General features: G+C 40.6%; 1 protein-coding gene and 1 long non-coding RNA gene across 2 annotated transcripts in view; both read left to right on the forward strand.

The window, feature by feature from the left end:
- Nucleotides 1-2,460: 2,460 nt before the first annotated feature.
- On the forward strand, nucleotides 2,461-6,503 carry LOC123651384. Its single transcript, XR_006740058.1, has 2 exons — nucleotides 2,461-3,279; nucleotides 6,353-6,503. It is a non-coding gene; the product is annotated as an uncharacterized LOC123651384 (long non-coding RNA).
- An 898-nt stretch (nucleotides 6,504-7,401) lies between these two features.
- LGSN (lengsin, lens protein with glutamine synthetase domain) overlaps nucleotides 7,402-17,162 on the forward strand; it is a 109,933-nt gene continuing 100,172 nt past the window's right edge. Inside the window, exon 1 of the mRNA XM_036415036.2 lies at nucleotides 7,402-7,533. The gene's annotated coding sequence lies outside the window, so the exon portion shown is untranslated. The remainder of the gene's footprint in view (nucleotides 7,534-17,162) is intronic.

Here is a 17,162-nt window from a genome sequence, read left to right on the forward strand (position 1 = left end):
CAAGCCGACCTGATCCATTCACTTTTGGAGGCAGGTGTCACACATTCTTATTCTGACACTGCCCCTCCTTTGAGCGTTTCTGCAGTTGCCAATCCACGTGAGCACCAGTGAGAAAAGGGGAAGGAGGTCTGATGGTTATCTCCCTGGAAGTGAGGCAGTGGCCTATGCTCTTCAGGCATCGGTGAATCAGGGAACTAGGCAACTGTGCAAAGACTTCAAACCAAGTATTTTACTTTTGATCAAACCTTCAACACATGGATTGGAATATGTTTTGTTTTTTTTCTTCCCTGTGTAAAAGAGTACATTCAATAGACTAAAGTGTCATTTCATGGTTTTTCACTGAAGTACACCCATGGCCAGTCTAATAACAAAAGGGAGTGCATGACTGATGGCATTTTCTTGACTATTTTTATATTTTAAAAGTAAAATCTAGATTTAATTAGTTTCTGAATAAAGAGAAATCTTTTTCTTGGCTATTTAGACATACTCATAGCAGAACCATAAGCTATATAAATATGGCAAATAATGCTTTTATGTTTTTAGCAGAATATAATTATTGAATATATTTCATGCAACATTAATTTTGTGAAGCAAGAATATTAAATTAGGTTAGTTAAACTATTCTATGAATTGATTTTTATAATCCTTTATTCCTGAATATGTTACATTTTAAAAATGATCCAAAGATATGCATTTTTGTTTAGTACTACATCAACACTATTTTAATGAACCTTAGTAAAAAAAATATATGCTTGTACCCATTCTGGTGTCTGCTACATTTATTTGCTATCTTCTTTAAGTTCAAAATTGAAAGAGAAAATTCATCTTCAATAAAAGTTTCTGTCATCAACATAAAGATAAAAATTATTTCATCTGTTCAAAGTTTGTTAAGATTTAATGCTCTTCGAATTTGCTCTGCCAATTTATTTCCTTTCTTTATTGCAGAAGTCTTTTTGAATCACAAAGAGGGAAATCCATACTCCAAGTCACATATATTCTCATTTCTCTAGACGTTATTTTTTTAAAAAAATACTTTATTGATTTTTTACAGAGAGGAAGGGAGAGGGATAGAGAGTTAGAAACATCAATGAGAGAGAAACATCTATCAGCTGCCTCCTGCACACTCCCTACTGGGGATGTGCCCGCAACCAAGGTACATGCCCTTGACTGGAATCAAACCCGGGATCTTTTAGTCTGCAGGCCCATGCTCTATCCACTGAGCCAAATCGGTTTTGGCTCCAGATGTTATTTAGAAAAGAAAAAGGTAGTGAACTTCCTGGTCAGAGAAGATGAAAGGAGATGAGTTTCCGTTTATAGTAAAAGCTAAAAAGATAGCTGGGAAAAGAGGTGCTGGCAGGGCTGTCTGTTCATCAAGCAAGGAACAGGGCTCTGAGGAGCCTGGGAATGGGGATGGACAGGCCTGGGCTCTGCCTCCCAGTTCTGGCAGCATGCTGGAAAATTACCCAACAGCCCGACCCACTCTTTTCTCACTTGCAAAAGTAGGATAGTCCTTTACTCATAAAGTAGCTATGAGAATTCAACTAAATGATGTAGTGTATCTAGAACACTTAGTAGACATGATCATCATTTTTGAAAAAAGGTGTGCATTATCCATATCAAGCTTCTAGACCCTTCCCTGAGAAAAACTATTCTATGCTTAGGTTATGTGTGACTATGAGGTTATCTTGTTAGAAAAGCAGTTGGATGTTTTTAATATGGAAAAGATTTCTCGATGCACAGTTTGGTTAGCTAATCAGAAAATTTGAAGATTTTAAGAGTATTTAGAGTTTATGAGTTAATGCCTTCAAAGCCAGTTGTAGATTCAAAAAACAAAAGTATCCCTCAAGCCTTTCTTTCTTCTTCACCCCAGAGAACTGCTGCGCATGCTCCAGGGAACTGTCTCAGGCATACAAAGTCAAGCAGCAGAATCATCATAAAAACATATCATACCCTCTTAAGGCTCATGGACGTAATTTCTGTAATTACAAACATTATGTAATTGTTACTTATATAACACTTGCTTTTATTTATCCCTTCTTTGATTTGGACATGTCTTAATCACTTTTATATACCAACAATATATATTTAGCGGGTTACCAATATCAATATTCTTGCTGAGTAGAATAAATGAGTGAGTAAGTAGACGAGTACAGAAAGGAGTGTTACTCGTTGAGGCCGCCCTTGGATATGTTTCCTGTTAACAGAAACCAAACTACTTGCCTCTGTGACTTAGGGATGAATGAGAGCAGCTTTCTCCTGTCTGCGCCGATGCCAGGAAAAACTGTTTTTTATTTATTCGAACCTGTGTAACCCTTTTCTCATTGTCTGATAACCTACCAACCTGCTGAGGAGTGCTAGTAATTACAAAACATCACTTTTCAGTATAGTGATGGCTTTTAACTGTGTTTGGAGGAGAAGGACTTTTTGAGGATGCTCAGAGGCCAACATGGACCAAAATCTAACTGAAGGAATACACAGAAGGGGGCACCACTTCTTTTTTTTTTGAGGGAGTAGGCCTGCTTTGATCTGTTTTATGTAATGAGGCTCCATTCAAGATCCTGCCTGGGCTATAGGATACTCCATTTAAAAGATCCGAAGCCGGAGTTCTTGATGACACAAAGTATTAAGAAGAATTACCCTCTGAAGTCCAGGAAGCAAGACAGGCTTGAGTTCTCCTAGGCTACCCTGTGAGACACGGAAGGAAGACATATAAAAAGGGCGTGCTGAGTGATGAAGCTGGCCTCCCGAGCAAAGAGCACGGGTAGCTTTGTTTAAAGATATCTGTGAAGTTGCTTCAGGCAGGGAGCAAATTTGCTTATTCTCCAGGATAATAAGGTAGTTTTCCTGCTGCTTTGGAGATAATCCAGGGTAATAAAGATAATATCTCCCTCTGAGTCAGCAGGCAGATTTGTTTTCTGATCAGGATATATAAAGATAATGTGGCTCTCTGTAGGGGTGGATGAACAGGTTTCCTAATAGCTCCTTTAATAGCTTAGTGTTTCCTAAACTGGAGGTTCCCTGCCTATGCTCTATCCACAGGGCATGCAGGGCCTAGCTGGACCTAAGTCGTCTGCATCACTGTCATGGGACTTGAGGGGCAAGAGGAACCACTGTGAACACGAAGCTCATGCTGTTTGCAGTGCCAAGTGTAATAAACAGTTCACATCCACGTGGGCGAATTGTCTCTGTACTGGCTGCACCTATGGAAGCTTGGCAAACTGACCTAGCAGCTGCAATGATGGCTGCTGTTCAGGATCAGCTTGGCTGCTTGACAGGTAGGTCCTTCAACTCTTTTTTTTTTTTTAAATATATTTTTATTGATTTCAGAGAAGAGAGAGGAGACAGAGAGAGATAGAAACATCAATGATGAGAGAGAATCCTTGACCAGCTGCCTCCTGCACACCCCCTACTGGTGATCAAGCCTGAAACCTGGATATGTGCTCTTGGCCATAATTGAACCCAGGACCCTTCAGTCCACAGGCCAATGCTCTATCCACTGAGCCAAACCAGCTAGGGCAACTCTCACTCTTACCTATGCTCTTTACTTTATAGGAGAGCCCCTGGTCATGTGATAGACTTTAGTAAGAGTATTCATAATAATATTTGGTTATGCATCATGACGTTTGGAATGTATGCCCTACATATGCACCATGTTTGAAACAAAACTAATATTTCTCTTCCTTTTATCTTAAAGAGTATTTTTAAAAAATCTATCCACCAAAGTAAATATTTTGCAGCTTTTAAAAAATATATATTTTATTGATTTTTTTAGAGAGAGGAAGAGAGAGGGATAGAGAGTTAAAAACATCGACGAGAGAGAATCATTTGTAGGGAGTAGGGGTGGTACTGGGTAGAAAGGGTCAATGGGGAAAAGGTGTCTATCTGTAATATTTTCAATAATAAAGATAATTTTTTAAAAATATATTTTATTGATTTTTTTACAGAGAGGAAGGGAGAGAGAGAGTTAGAAACGTTGATGAGAGAGAAACATCGACCAGCTGCCTCTTGCACATCCCCCACAGGGGATGTGCCTGCAACCAAGGTATATGTCCTTGACCAGAATCGAACCTGGGACCTTTCAGTTTGCAGACTGATGCTCTATCCACTGAGCCAAACTGTTTTCGGCCCAAAGTAAATATTTTGGATATGAAATTCTGGTCAACTGAAAACAATGCTCCTGATGTTTTATTGCACATATGAACTATAATACTTGGAGAGTTTGGTACAAAAGCAGATTACTGGATTCCGTCCCCAGGGAATCACATTCAGTGGCTCTGGAGAGCCAAGCTGTTTTCTCATAATAAGACCCCAGGTGATTCTCTCTTGCTGGAAAAGGTCACACTTTAAGAAACAAGATCTTAGAAGACATAATAGTGTCCTTTTAAGTAAAAAGAAAAAGTGAGATAACATCCACAATTTCCTTCAAACTCTGAAGGTTTGATTGGTGAGGCAGGGAGGGAGGAGCAAAGTGTCCACATTGTGATACACTGACTCAGCACTTCACCCCAAATTCAATTCTAAAATACTGGAACCACTTCAGGGGTCCCTTTGTAAAGGCCTCACTATCACACGCTCCCCTTCCCACCCTAACAATGACAGCAGGTATTACTGACGTAACTGGCCCAGAAATTATTCACCCTGGGGAAAACTGATTCTTCAGTATAATGTCTTGGACAGTAAATCTTTTTTATTTTATTTTATTAAATCAGTTTTTATTTTAAAATTATAGTTGACATACAATATTATATTAGTTTCAGGTGTATACCCCAGTGATTAGACGTTATATAACTTACTGAGTGATCATCCTGATAATCACTCCAGGATAATAAGGGTCATCTTTTCCTTTTTTCCCCTTCTTCTTAAAGATGCTTTCTACCTATGCTGAGCTTGGAGGTGGCCCAGGAGAGGCCAAGGTGCATACCAAGGCCTGCTGCTGCTAGTGCTGGGCCTGGGGCCACTTAGAGAGAGCTACTGGGCATGATGAGGCCAAATGCTGCTTGTTTGAGAGATTTTAGGAAAGTGAAGCATGAGCCAAGACAGGCAATTTGTATGAAAAAGCTACTGGAAGCAGGTTGGGTGGTGCCGAAAGGAGGGTGGAGTGAGGCTTCAGGGAATCACCAGGGTGGGGTGAACAGTGTTAGCCAGGTTGATGGAAACTCAGATATGGGCATGTACCTGCTGGCTCTGTGGGGGAAGGGCTAGTCAAATGAATAATGGCTTCTGCAGAACTTCTATCTGGGAGCCCAGCCCTTCTGGCTCAGTGGTTGAGCATCAACCCATGAACTAGGAGGTCATGGTTTAATTCCTGGTCAGGACACATGCCTGAGTTGTGGGTTTGGTCCTCAGTATGGGGCATTCAGGAGGGAGCTGATCAATGATTCTCTCTTATCATTGATGTTTCTCTCTTTCCACTTCCTTCCTCTCTCTGAAATCAATAAAAACAAGAACAAAAAGAACTTTTGTCTGTGAGAAAGCTGCCCTTCCAGCTCTTGTCTTGATGCCAGATAATTCATTTCTGCCTCATATGTCCCTGGTGCCTTTTGAGCTGCGATTGCAATACTGGAGCTCGGAGTGAGTGAATGCAAGTAAGTCTGTGTGGGTCCTTTAAGATGAACTGCCTGGGACTCAGGCATAACACCCCCTCGTTTTTATAGCCAGAAATTATGGGGTCTTCTCTTCTCAGCACTGGGTCCCTGGGCTGGAATACCTGGTGTGGGGCTGGGATCCATCACTCTTCACAGGGGCAGAGATAGCCTTCCTAATTTTTATCCATCACTTGTGCGTGGGACCTGCCTGTTCTACATGTCTGCCCTCCTACTAGTCTTGATGTGGCTTCTTCTTTAAATCTCTACTTGCAGGGCTTATATTCAGCTAGATTTCAGGAGGTTCTGAATGATGGTTGTTCTGTAATTTAGTTGTAATTTTAAAGTGGTTGTGGGAGGAAGTCTTCTTGTAATATGTGCCTTGGTGCAGAGTGAAGATTTGCAGTGCCAATTTGAAGCTAGACTAAGCCTGTCCACCTGCCAAAAGACTGAAAGTACTCCCGTAAGGCTTCCTAGTCCCTTTATTATGTTCTGTCAACTAGTTTTCACATCAGGGCAGCCTTCTGGAACTTTCCATGTGGGCTGATGCTCATCTATTTTGCAGTACATTTGTAGTTCGTGAATTAATTTTAACATCTATTTTGTTATTAATCCTATTTGGTGTTAACTCTGGTTAACATAATTCATATATTGAAGCCCTAACCCCTAGTACCTCAGAATGTGACTGTATTTGGAGATGAAGTCTTTAAAGGGGCAATTAATTTAAAATGAAGTAATTTAGGTGGGCCCTCGTCCAATATGACTGGCAGAGGAAATTGGACACAGACATTTCAGGAGACCATGTGAAGACAGGAAGACAACAGACATCTAGAAGCCAGGCAGAGAGGTAATCCTGTGTACACCCTGATCCCTGTCTTTTAATCTTCTGAACTGTGAGAAAATAAACTTCTGTTTAATCCACCAGTTTGTGGTACTTTGTTGTAGCTGCCCTAACAAATGAGTACATTGAGTTTTGTTTTTTGTTTTTTAATGGCCTCTAAAGGCAGGTCCCTCCTATATTAGAATAAGTTTGATTGTAATCCTTCTTCTAGCATTAGAGGGCATCTTTAGTGGGTCAAACCTTAGACAGCACCAATTGATATTAAGATCCTTGTTTTATTCTGCTCATTAAATCTTTTTGGATAGTACCTAAGAATCTCAGCCTTAAGCAACAGAATTACTAGATTGTCTTAGGGGGTATTTCCCTCAAATGAAGGGATCTAGGTGGCAGACAGATTTGTCAGAAATTGTATATTCTAGGTGATGTGGACATATACATTTGTACTAAAGTTCAGACTCTCACGAAACTTATATTTAGCATGTGTGATGTATGTGTGGGTCAGGAGAATATGCCAAAACTATACACTTAAATGAAAATATAACATGTCAAGTGGTAAAATAGCAGGGTAAGGGGAAACAAAGACTGGGATCTTGTATAGAACCTAGGAATGGGGATGGTATTTTATAAAGGGTTGTCAGAAAGGCCTCTCTGAAGTGGTAACCTTTATGCAGAGTCTGCATGAAGCGAGGGATTCATAGATGTGCCTTTTTCTTTCCTCAGATTCCCTTCCAAAGAAGCACTTTCTTCCCCAGTTGCTGGAAAGTTGTCACCAGACAGCATTCAATGTCAGGACTCTCAGGGATTGCCTCAGCTGGAAAGAGCTGCTCTCTCAAGGATGTGGCCTTCCTTCAGGTAGCTCACATCCAATGATGATCAAGCTGGGTGTTTAAAAGCTCATACAGGACCTACCTGACAGAGTCCTAGGGCCAGCTGTGGCCGACCCTTCCTTGCTTCCTTTTCCTTCTTTTCAAAGCTGATTCCAAGAACACCCCTCATACCATCCTTTGTGCAGATGTCTGTTTCAGGGTGGGCTTCCTGGAGGACCCAATCTGTGACAGGGAGGGAGCCATGAGGACATCTAAGGAGGAGCCTTTCCTCAAAGAAGAAACAGTAAGACCTAAGATTCTTAAATACCACCCTACGGCAATGACATGGCTACACAAAGAACGGATGGAACAAACCTGCTTGGTTTTGTGTGGGCATCCCAGAGACACCAGATAGAGGTAACACAGAGCTGGCCAAGGGAGGCAGGAACTTCCTTCTATGGAGTAGTCCAAAATTTCTTCAGTCGGAGGAAATTAAAAAAAAAAAAAAAAAAAAAAAAGACACAGAAACAAAACTGGCTTTGGTTTTGAATTAAAATATAAATCCAGCCGAAACCGGTTTGGCTCAGCGGTAGAGCGTTGGTCTGCGGACTGAAAGGTCCCAGGTTCGATTCCGGTCAAGGGCATGTACATTGGTTGCAGGCACATCCCGGGTAGGGGGTGTGCAAGAGGCAGCTAGTCGATGTTTCTCTCTCATCGACATTTCTAGCTCTCTATCTCTCTCCCTTCCTCTCTGTAAAAAATCAATAAAATATATTAAAAAAATAAAAAAATAAATAAATCCAGCAGGCTTATTTGAGACCTCTAGGGTAAAGAGGCATGCGATTTCTCCCACTGATGAATAGTCAGGATACTCCCCAATCTCAGGGATGTGCTGAACCAGTTTTCAAGCCCAAATCCCACATCTGAGCTCCAACTCACTATAAGCCTTTTCCTCTTTCTCCTCCTCCTATTCTTCTTCCTCTTCCTCCTCCTTCTCCCCTTCCTCCTCCCCCTCCTCCTCTTCTTCATCCTCTCTTTTAAACATAATCTTCTCATCCACCTTCATTTTCACATTCAAGGCTCTCAGAGGGGAAGGAGAACAGGTTTGCTCAGGATAACACACTAATTGATCTATTTGGTCTTCAAAAATGCTGTTAGTTAAAAAGAGGTTATGGAACTTAATCATAGAAAACAGACAGTACCTCCTTAACCGCATCCCTCCCAAATAACAACACGAAGCACAATGCTTGAAGCAAGTTTGAGGAGAAGATGGAAAAGAACCCAATTTTCTTTGCCAAAGAAAATAATTCAAAAATCGTCTTTTTATTTACATGGGACATAGGGAAGAAAGTGTGCATGAAACTGACAAGCTTAAATGGATATCATTAAATAAAACCCCACAGTGTGAGGTTCAAATAATTATTACAGTTCTTTCTACTTATGTCTGTAATAGGATTTCCAGTTCATAAACCAGTCAACACCTCAATTGTTTACTCAAGATTGTGTTAGATTTTTGAGGGAGTAAGTTTAAATGCCTGGTTATTTAAAGTACAATGAACTATGATCATTTGTATGACTAGAATGAGCCATACATGGGGATGGCAAGCAGCACTTTCATCTCCAGATTATTTTTGGCTCTTTGTTCTCGGGAACAATTTTTTTTCTTCTTACTGCTCACAACCCCACAAGGTCTGTATCACAACCTGCTTAGGATAGATAATGGAAATTTAGGATTTTATCAGAATATAAGCCAGTCCTAGGCCCATAGTGTTGTTAGGGAAAATACTAGAAAACTAGTTGAACCTTATCTCCAGAACATTTTCATCACCCTAAAAAGAAATTTGCACCCATTACCCTTTCCCTAGTCTCTGACAACCACTTAGCTACTGTTTGTCACTATAGATTTGCCTATCACCTACCTTATATTTGAAATCTCTTAGTTTATTACTCTACTAACCTTCTAAAATTCTCCCCCTTTGCACTAAATAGCCTTTTAAATTTAATTGTACTAAGCTGAAACTCTTCTAATTTAGGGAGGTTCAGTGAAGAACCATGCATTTAATTCCATAAATCCTTTGAAGGTACATAAAGCTTCATGTTTAAATTTTTCCTCTTTTTTTGTGATTTCTCTTTTAGATAAATCCAATTCAAGGATACAGATTAGTAAAGAAAGGAAAGGAAATATAAGAAGCACATAGAGGAGGAGGAAGTGGAGGAGGAGGAAGGGGGAGGAGAAGGAGAAAGAGGAGGAGGAGGAAGCGGGAGGAGAAGGAGAAAGAGGAGGAGAAGGAAGGGGGAGGAGAAGGAGAAAGAGGAGGAGAAGTCAACTGAACAGTCCTGGTTACCTCAGACTGCTCTACTAGCAACTTCTGTCACATCAGGCCTTCTATGACATGACAAGGTTGCTGGAATTGCTAGGAGAACCCAGTCTGAAAACTTTCAATAAACAAGTCATATAATTATGAGGCAGTACTATAACACCAAGGTGAATTTTTTTATTTTATTTATATTTTATTGATTTTTTACAGAGAGGAAGGGAGAGATATAGAGAGCTAGAAAGAGAAACATCGACCAGCTGCCTCTTGCACACCCCCTACGGGGGATGTGCCTGCAACCCAGGTACATGCCCTTGACTGGAATCGAACCTGGGACATTTCAGTGTGCAGACCGACGCTCTACCACTGAGCAAAACTGGTTTTGGCACCAAGGTGAACTTTTAATGATTCTATTGCTTAGTGAAGAATCTCCTTAATCCTCTATCTCTTATGTCTTCATTACATCTCACTCTAAAAAATAACCACTACATAATAATGTCCTTTATCTCTACTGCACCCTTAATCTGAAATATGTTAGCCTAAGGATTCGGTATGCTACCTGTTTGAACTTTGCTCCAGACCTGTGCTTTCTCTCTTCCTGGGAAGGGCTGTCCTTGATTACAGTACTCCCTGGGCCTGCCAGGCGTTCAGCACCCCTGCTCATAGTTGTTTCTAGGGCAGACTGTCCTGAGCATGGCCTGCTGGCATCACAACTGGTGCATGACTAAGTGGTGTAATCTGCCCAAAATATTTTCTGATTTAGCCCAGGTTGCTTATGCCGCTGCTGCCTCTCTCTCCCTCCACCTCCTCCTTTTTGCCTAATCAGTGCTTGGGGGATTTCTTGCCCAACTGTTAGAAATGTGTTCCTGCCACATCCATCAGCCATCCCCTGTCCCATCTGGAATTCTCTATATCAAATTTGAAACATCCTTCAGTCCTTATTTCCACATAGTTCTGCACTGGTCTAAAACAGGAGACAAAACGCACCACCAACCTGTTTGAAATACTCAGTATAAATGCCTCATTTATTTTTATTTAAAAATTATCTTTATTGCCGAAACTGGTTTGGCTCAGTGGTAGAGCATTGGTCTGCAGACTGAAAGGTCCCAGGTTTGATTCCGGTCAAGGGCATGTACCTTGGTTGTGGACACATCCCTGGTAGGGGGTGTGCAAGAGGCAGCTGGTCGATGTTTCTCTCTCATCAACGTTTCTAACTCTCTCTCTCCCTTCCTCTCTGTAAAAAAATCAATAAAATATATTTTTAAAAAATTATCTTTATTATTGAAAATATTACAGATAGACACCTTTTCCCCATTGACCCTTTCTACCCAGTACCACCCCTACTCCCTACAAATGCCTAATTTTTTAACTTATCATTAAGTCATTGAGTTTTACTAAGCTTCTCCAAGTATACACATATCATTTCTCCATGTTTTGTAGTCACTATTGGATGACAGGAGTCAGTGATGGGGGTAGTTAAGTGTCATTTCCTTTTCTTTTCTTTCTTTTAAATTAAAGTATAGTTGACACACAATATTATATTAACTTTAGGTGTACAACATAGTGATTTTGACATTCATGTGGGTGTCTGTTCTTTTTCTAGATTTATTCTTTTAGAGCATAAGTGACAAACTCAAAAGTCAATGGGGTGGGATGCGTGATGAAGGTGGAGGTTAGAGTGCAGAGTGCTGTATGAAGAGCTATATGAGTGAGGGCAGTCAGCTTTGTGAATGTATTTCATAATAGCATTACAACATCCCAAAACAAATCTCTTTTGACACCTTAGTTTTTTAAAAATTTTTATTTCTATTTATTTTTATTTCATCTCACTTGTCTTTTTTCTTTTCTTTTGTACAGAGGTCATAGTTCATGTAGTGGCTTGTTTTATAATATCTTAATGTGAATGTCTTCACTTAAAATACACTTTTCACATCATATCTGTGGAAATAATTTTTACTTTCACCAAAAAATGTCTCATTTCTTACAAAATCTGTGAGGAAGTCTATCTATTAGACTATTCCCCACTATTGATATAGGTTGGAATGCAAATAAATATTTCTGCATTATAAGAAAATCAATGCAAATATAATGATAATGCAAATATATAAATGGCAGTTCACATTTGGTTTGTATATTAGAGAGAAAACAGAGGGGTGATTATTGGGTTGAAATGAAAAGGGGACCATGCTCCTCAGCTCAGCTCTGGGCCATATGGGAATGTCAGAATATGGGCCAAGCTTTGCCAGATCTTCTGATTTTTCATGAAAAAGTGGACATTTGAATAAAAATCTTCTGATTTTTAAATATTGAAATCAACCAAGTGAACTTATAAACAAATCCATAGGTCAAACAAGGCACACTGCAGGCAACACATGGCTTGGGGCTGCCCATTGGGGATTTTAATTTTAGAGAATGTGTCTATATCTGAATCTGGAAGGTTATGAGATGGAATTGTAGTTCCTGATTTTTCTGTGTAATAACAGCATATATTATTTGCAGCTAACACTGACAAAGTATAAGCAAGGACAATTTTTTAGAGACAGAATGAGCCTCAAATAGGAAAGAGACATCAAGAACTGTGTGGAACAAATCCCATGTGGCATATACAGAGGGAAATAAATGGAATGAGGACCACCTGGACCTCAGTCTGAAAGACAGACATCAGAGACTCTTCTCTTAACCACATTGGCCAAGGGTTACTTCACCTCTTTCATAGTGATGAGGAAGTAAAAATTGATATCAAATCTGTATGATCTATTTCCTCCAAACAATATATATGGGATATGTGGTAGAGGCAGAAGAGTGGCCTGGTGCCACTGAGTTGTTGGTCCAGGTCTGAACTTCAGCATGGGCTGGAGTTGGGAGTGGATCAGTGATAGACCTTCTAATGGAAACAGTCTTTTGTGGCTTTCCCTCAATCGAGTCCAGGACAGGTGTCAAACTCCCTTTCCTCGGGAGCATAGCTAGTTGGTGGACTTTTCCCTGGTTGACCTGAGAGGTCCATCCCACCCTTCACCATACCCTGATTGGTAGAAATGCCAAAACCTTTAAAGGATAGCTTGGAACTGAGTGTGATTTCTAAGGAGAAGGCTGCCTTTTGGCCTTTACTGGTTAACAGAATCAGAGGCTTCACCCAAAACTGTGAGTTACATACGTAGACTTACACTAGTATCAGAAAGTTCAGGAATTCCATAGCTTGATTTTTGAATCTCTCTAAGAAATTCACAGAGATAAAAGATTCTATTGATTCATGAGGGTAGTGTTTGTTAAATTAATTAAACAATGAGGCCATTAGACCGAGGTGGCTGTACTGTCATGGTGGCCTACATAAACAAACAGAAATCTAAGTTTGTAAATGCTTCAACGTTATGAAATTGAAACTTAAGGGCAATCAATGACAAATAGCCAACTAGGCTTTAAATGACAGCCAGTCAAATAATTTCCTTTCTTTGATTCCACATTTTCTCTGATGAGCCCTCCCTTGTCCTCCTGTCAGTGCAGTGTTCTAATCACTTCCAGTTAGGTGCTGCATATTTGAATTGATTTTTTCTTCAAATAAACTCTTAAAGTATTTAATATGCTCCAGCTTGTATTTTTTAATTCATGTTTGAATGCCTCTACTAAGTCCAATATTGAGGATTTTTAAGCACCAATAAATGTAGTTCAGCCTGGCCAGTGTGGATCAGTGGTTGAGCATCAACTTATGAACCAGGAGGTCACAGTTTGATTCCTGATCAGGGCACAAGCTTGGGTTTCAGCCTGGATCCCCAGTGTGGGGCATGCAAGAGGCAGCTGATCAATGATTATCTCTCATCACTGACTTTTTTTGTCTCTCTCTCCCCCTCTTTTTCTCTTTCTGAAATCAATAAAAATATATTTAAAATATATACTAATAAAAGAGAAACATGCAAATTGACCATACCTCTGCTATGCACACAAGACACCAGCCAATCAGGAGCGAGTATGCAAAGTAATCCAATCAAGATGGCTGCAGCCATGGAGCAAGCAGGAGGCTTGGGTTTCCCCTGCAATGGAGGAAGGCAAACTTCCCCTCTGCTCTGGCCGGCCCTGGCCTCTACTCAAGGATACAAAGTTTTAATTATAGAAGATAAATAAATCCCAGACACCAGGGACTTTGCTTGGGTCACTGGGGGGCATGGCTGGCCTGAAAACCACCATGGGTCCCTTGTTCAGGCACCCCACACTCCAAGGAAACCCCCACCCTGATCTGGGATACCCTTCAGGGAAAACCAGCTGACCCGCACCTGTGCAGCAGGCCTCTATCCTATCTAATAAAAGAGTAATATTCAAATTGACCATCACTCCAACACACAAGATGGCTGCCCCCATGTGGACACAAGATGGCTGCCACAAGATGGCCAGCAGGGGAGGGCAGTTGGGAGGGACCAGGCCTGCAAGAGAGGATAGTTATAGGTCATAAGGCCACCATGGCAGGCAATTGGGAGGAATCAGGGCTGCAAAGGAGGGAAGTTGGGGGTGATCAACCCTGCAGGGGAGGGCAGTTAGGGATGACCAGGTCTGTAGGAGAGGGTAGTTAGGGGCAATCAGGTTGGCAGGGGAGAGTTAAGCATCAATCAGGCTAGCAGGGGAGTGGTTAGGGGGTGATCAGGCTGGCAGGCAGAAGTGGTTAGGGACAATCAGGAAGGCAGGCAGGCGAGCAGTTGGGAGCCAGCAGTTCTGGATTGTGAGAGGGATGTCCAACTGCTCATATAGTGATCGGGCCTAAATGGGCAGTCAGACATCCCTAAAGAGGTCCCAGTGTGCAGGCTGGGCTGAGGGACACCCCCCTCCCCACCCGAATTTTGTGCATTGGGCCTCTAGTAAATAAATAAATCTAGTTCATTTTGTCCTTGGACTATTGATAGCATTTCCCTATCTACTCCCCATCTCCAATTTCTTTCTTTCTTTCTTTTTTTAATATATTTTATTGAGTTTTTACAGAGAGGAAGGGAGAGATATAGAGAGCTAGAAACGTCAATGAGAGAGAAACATCGACCAGCTGCCTCCTGCACCCCCCCCCCCCCCCCCGGGAATGTGCCCTCAACCCAGGTACATGCCCTTGACTGGAATTGAACCTGGGACCCTTCAGTCCGCAGACCGACGCTCTACCACTGAGCCAAACCGGTTTCGGCCCCATCTCCAATTTCTATTTTTTAAGTATATTTTTATTGATTTCAGAGAGGAAGGGAGAGAGAGAGAGAGAAATATCATTGATGAGAATCATTGATTGGCTGCCTCCTGCACACCCCCTATTGGGGAATGAGTCCTCAACCCAGGCCTGTGCCCCCGACCAGAATCGAACCAGGTCCCTTCAGTTTGCAAGCCGATGCTCTATCCACTGAGAAAACCAACCAGGGCTCCCATTTCTCTTTTTGAGTAAACTCAACGAAGCTATGATGAAGCCTGACTGAGTTAAGTGTAGGTTGAAGGGTTGGAGTTTGGCATGGGGTTTCTTTGGACAGGGAACTAGAATAAGGCTTTAGACTCAAGAATTGACAATATTGTGCATCCTTACAACTATAAATAAATACAAAAATTCAAAATGCCAGAGGTGAAAAGAAAACAAACAAACAAAACCTCAAATGTCAGAAGTTGAATGAAAAAGATTGCTAAATCTGTGGCTACAGAGGCAGGAAATGAAGTTAGAATTTGAGAATTAGAGAAACGGAGAGACAGATATATAACACCAGATCAAATTAGGTTGGGACTCGTGGAAGAATAAGAGCGACCCTAACCAATTGTTTGGAACAGTGTGACAAAATTTCTCCTTGGGCTCAGCAGAAAAATATGCAAAAAAACCCCTTCCTGGAACTTCAATTGCATTTAATGACAGAATACATTACATTACTTATTCCATTTCAGTCAAGTGCAAATTTTGCATAAATTTTTTAAGGTAAAATCTAAGACATGAAAGATATTTTACTCTTGCCATGGGCTGTTTTGCTATGCTGTAGCCATCCGGGGCTGCATACCTACTTTTTCTCCTTTGCTGTTATAAAGGATACTTTAGTGGAAAAGTTGGGAAGCAGTTGGAAGAACATCAAAGAGTGGTCTAAGCTTGCTTTAATGGGGAAATACGTTTCTGGTCACATGAGTTGGTCAGCTGACTTAAAGGGCCAGGGACAGAACTTCTTTTGTATAACTTATAATCATTGCACCAATTTCTGCCTACAACAACTCCTGAACATTATCATCAAAAGTGGTGGTTTTAAAAGTGCATTATAATTGTTTAATAGAGCATGAAATCAATTTAGTAGAGTTGTTACTCATATTGAGAAAAAAAGTAGAAAAAATATTTTTAGTGTTATTTTGTGAAGATTTTGTTATAGTTAGATAAGTGGGTTACAATGGAAAATGTATTTACTGTGGGTTTGTTCTAAAATTGTCAGTATTCTAAAATATTTTTTAGTTCATCAAGACATTCGTATCTCATGAAAAAAAGCGTCTTTTTGTCAAGTAAAATTTGACCTTTTAAACAACGTTTTAATGGTGTAAAGGTCCCCTGACACCAATTCCAATGTGTGTGTGGCAGCTCCTGTACCAATAAGGAATTCTTGAACAATTCAACTCATTTTTTACGTTATCCACCAGGAGATAGAATCATAATCCACAGGAAAAGAGCTCAATTTCAAATTCCAGTTGCAAGCTCAGATTGTTACCTGTGCTTCTGACCAACCAGCTACAAATTGGAGGTTTCAATGAGCCCCTCCAACTCAGGATGCCAGTGTTGCTGTTTGTGCTTCTGACCTACCTGCTATAAATCAACCTTCTCCTCGGGTTTGATTAATTTGTGAGAATGGCTCACAGAACTCAGGAAAACCCATTTACTCACCAGATTACTGATTTATTACAAAGGCTCCTAAAGGATACAAATCAACAGCCAGATGAAGTTTCTGTCTGTGTTGAACTTGGGGCCCGGTAAGGTGGCACGTGGAAACATTCTGGTGCCCCAGCATGGAAACTCTCCAAAAAAGGGTGAGCTGTACTTTTTTTTGGCTTTTGTGGAGCCTTCATTACATAGTCATGATTGATGAAGCCATTGGTCACTGGCAGTTGATTCAAGTCCCCAAAACACCTCTCCATTGTGGGGTCAGTAGGAGAGGTTAGGAGGGTGGGGGGCTAGGTAGTGGGACTAAAAGTTTCAACCCTCCAACCTACTAGCCCTCTTTCATAGGTGCTTTCTGAAAGTCACTTCATTAACATAACAAAAGACACATTTATCACTAGCAATATTTAGGAAATTCCAAGGGTTTTTGGCAGCTGTGAATTATAAACTATGAATGAAGATCAAATATATCTTAGAAATATGCTTTGATCAACTGAATGACCAAATGTATATATTTTTTATAAATCACAGTATCGCAAAAGGCCTTTTAAAACTTGAACTATATAGTTGGTCCGAAGGTTGTGGGTTATTGTTAAGCTGATTAAAACTTGAACTATAGTATGTTATTATAGATAGGAAGGCCATAATATTTTCTCACTATATTTGACATAGCATTTCAGGAAACTGGTGTTATGTGGAATGCAGAATAGTAAAATGAACGTAAGTCCTCATTCCATTATGTTGGTTTAGTGATCCTTAGTTAATTGTTAT

This window comes from Pipistrellus kuhlii, unplaced genomic scaffold (genome assembly GCF_014108245.1).
Source record: "Pipistrellus kuhlii isolate mPipKuh1 unplaced genomic scaffold, mPipKuh1.p scaffold_m20_p_5, whole genome shotgun sequence".
Lineage (NCBI taxonomy): Eukaryota > Metazoa > Chordata > Mammalia > Chiroptera > Vespertilionidae > Pipistrellus > Pipistrellus kuhlii.